The sequence below is a fragment of the Xenopus laevis genome, chromosome 5S (genome assembly GCF_017654675.1).
Source record: "Xenopus laevis strain J_2021 chromosome 5S, Xenopus_laevis_v10.1, whole genome shotgun sequence".
NCBI lineage: Eukaryota > Metazoa > Chordata > Amphibia > Anura > Pipidae > Xenopus > Xenopus laevis.
In genome coordinates, this window is record NC_054380.1 from 99,048,342 (window position 1) to 99,051,931 (window position 3,590).

Sequence of the window (3,590 nt, forward strand, 5' to 3'; positions counted from 1 at the left end):
ATGGAAGGTGCGCAATAAAAGGAACAATAACAAATGTAGCATCACAGAGACTCTGCACTCAAATACTGAATAAAGTAAAGTTTGTTTAAAGTAAATTTCATATAGTAAAAAGCTGCTTATCACCAATTTAAAATAGGTAATAAATGTGCGACTTAATAAAATGTCAAATTATCTGAATGGAGGGAATAACGAATGGTTATTATTGTTGTACATTCATAAAGTGAGAGATGAGATGTTATGTCCCATTTTATGTGATAACGTGTGTGTTATTTCATATCCACCTTTATTGAATAGATGCCAAAAAGTCCACTTAATGTTGAACTTCCCCTTTACGTTTACCCCTTTACATTTTTTGTTTTAAAGAAATTTCTAAACACCCATGAAAATTGGTATCGCTTGTATGAAACAAGAAAGATAGTTCATGGCACACGTAAAAAATGGGACAGAATACCGACATTCCTTCCTAGAGGCAACAGTTGTTTTTCAATAAAATACTCACACAGTAACAGTTTTGGGAAGAAAATAAAAATTATGTGACTTAATCAGGGAAGCACATTTACCACGTCCATTTAGAAAATGCACAAGTAAGAGATTTCAGAGGGCTGTCACAACAATGCTATTTAAGAAACAGTAACATCAAAAAATAAGTGTTTGAAAGAGTTACAAATATAATGCAGTGTTGCACTGGTAAAAACTGCTGGTGTTATCTGTTATCTACTATTTAACCTTTGCCATATAGCCTTTTTTCAATTTCCGCCATTGCTGCACAGCAGGTTGTTTATCTGAACTATAGTGGAGTTCTGAAGCAAACAGATCAGTTTTTACCAGCACAGGGAACGCTCATGATATTCTCATTACTTTAAAACACTTTCATGTTTTGGTGTTACTGTTCCTTTAACAGCATCCTATGCAGCAGGCTTCTAGCAGATTTTCTGCTTACGGCTTGCAGGCCTCTTAGTGATCCTTGACTTACAGCAGTTGGTGAAAAAAGGGGCTGTCTTGTGTCTAGTTACCTAGACACCAAGGCAATGATATTTCCATTTTTATTTCCCCTTTAACATGGAAATATCATTGGTTTAAAGGGATCCTAATGATTTTTATGGTTTAATTTTTATTTATAAATGCCACTGTTTACATTGCAAATAATCACTCTACAAATAAAATGTAATTCCTGAACCAATAAGTGTATCTTTTTTAGTTGTAATATTGGTTGTGTAGGTAGCCATCTCAGGGTCATATTGCCTGGTCATGTGCTATCAGAAAGAGCCAATACTTTAGGATGAACTGCTTTCTGGCAGGCTCTTGTTTTCTCCTACTCAAATGTAACTGAATGTGTTGCAGTGGGACCTGGATTTTACTATTGAGTACTATTCTTAGATCTACCAGGCAGCTGTTATCTTGTGTTTAGGGAGCTGTTATCTGGTTACTTTCCCATTGTCATGTTGTTAGGCTGTTGTTGCAGTACAGAAGTAAAGAGTGACTGAAGTTTATCAGAGCACAAGTCACGTGACTGGGGGCTCCTGGAAAACTGATCATGTCTAGCATAATGTCAGATTTCAACATTAAATATAAAAAAAACTCTTTTGAAAAATGGATTTCAGTGCAGAAGTCTGCAGGAGCAGCATTATTAACTGATGCATTATGAAAAACATGTTTTCCCATGACAGTATCCCTTAACAGAACAGAGGAAAGTATCCCTCTGTATTGCAAGAGTAATAGAGACACCTATTATTACAACCGTTTAGTAAACAAAAGAACCTGAGAGTAGATTTCCTATTTTACTAACTGTAAGCCTGGAACATGAAATGAATCAAACAATCATAACTGGATGTAACTGCTCATTCAAATAATCTTCTGCTTTGTAGTGAATGTCAATAAAAGGCAGAATGCAATATTTCCAGCTGATGAAAGGGTCCTATGGAAAAGGTCTCTCTGGTCGGGTCAATGTGAGGATACTTAAGGACATAGGCCAATCCCACAAGGAAACTGTTCATAAAATAAAGCCAAGCCTCGTTCATGTCCATGTAGCCTGGGATTGGTGCACACAAAATGAGGAGAATAATTTGACGGAGGACAAATGGAGCCCAAGTGCCCAGAAATGACAACACAAGAGCAGTATAGAGACATATGGTTCCTTGGACAGGCCACTCATCTCCACAGGAAAACAACAGGACAGTCTTGTTGGTGAAGGAGATGAGCTTCATGATTTTATTAAAAGCCACCGCTTCAAAGCAACACATTACCAGAATAAAAACAATGGCACACACCACTGCGGCTGATAAATAATAAGTCTGGCTGCTGACGTAGAAAGTGCACTGGTATGAGGACAGTCCAGGGCCTGAGATTGGAGGAGGAACAGAAGAATAGAGGGCAAAGGATAGTGCTACCGTCCATAGGAGCAGGGTAAGTATAACATGCAGGAAGCCGAGACAAAACCTGGGAGATGAATGGATTAACAACAGTATTGTAATAATCTAGCCCTGCTGTTAACAGCACTGGATAGTGTAGAATGCCATATGCATGGGATATGATCTGAGTAAACAGGCAGATGTGATATTAGTGAACCTCATGCTACAAACAGCAAAATCCTGTAATAATGGGATAACCAAATGATAACCAAAAGGGCAAAGTCCAAGACACCCAACGAGACACAGAAGCATCCTAGGAAGCTTGTACAGACTTTCTGTGTCTGCTCCCAAAGATAAAGATATTTATTATGATTTTGCCAGTTAGATCAGTATCAGTATACAGCTGGGCTCGTGCAGTTGTATGTCCATGTCGGGCTTCAGGAACACAGGCCCCTCTAATGCATCCGGGTCTGGCATGCTCTGGGTAGAAGGCAGACTAATTTCTTGCATCTTGTAGGCCACAAGGAGGAACTGACATTTCAACCTCTTTTCTTTCTCCTGCAAATTCAAAAAAAACACATTGTTTAATTTATTAAGGAACATATATTCATAATTTAAATGGAAGATGTACCTCAAAGCTACTTGTTATTGTTAGACTACAACTCACTGCAGTCATTGGGAATCAGCAGGGGGGGGGTAGACAAGATGACCCAGGTGGATAGTAGACCTGACTGGGGGAGTTGGCATTGTACAGAGGGGGCATATAACATTTTATAAACATTTGTCATTTACAGGACAAGTGATTCCACTGTTTACACTGCAAATAATTCACTATCCAAAAAAAAAATGTCATTCCTGAACCAGCAAGTGTATTTTTTTAGTTGTAATATTGGTGTGTAGGCAGCCATCTCAGGTCATTTTGCCTGGTCATGTGCTTTCAGAAAGAGCCAGCTGCTTTCTGGCAGGCTATTGTTTCTCCTACTCAATGTAACTGAATGTGTCGCAGTGGGACCTGGATTTTACTACTGAGTGCTGTTCTTAGATCTACCAGGCAGCTGTTATCTTGTGTTAGGGAGTTACTATCTGGTTACCTTCATATTGTTCTGTTGTTAGGCTGCTGGGGGGGGGGGGAAGGGTGCACTTTGTTTACCACCAAAGTTACTCCAGAACAAACTGCACGTGATTTCCTTCTGGTTTCTTTAACTGTATCTCCTCCCAAAAACCTGTACTGTTATGTAATAT

The 3,590-nt window shown here is 38.8% G+C and overlaps 1 pseudogene; it reads right to left on the reverse strand.

Annotated features, from left to right (window-relative positions):
* Positions 1–1,797: 1,797 nt before the first annotated feature.
* Positions 1,798–2,922, reverse strand: LOC121394080 (annotated as a pseudogene).
* Between the last annotated feature and the right edge of the window lie 668 nt (positions 2,923–3,590).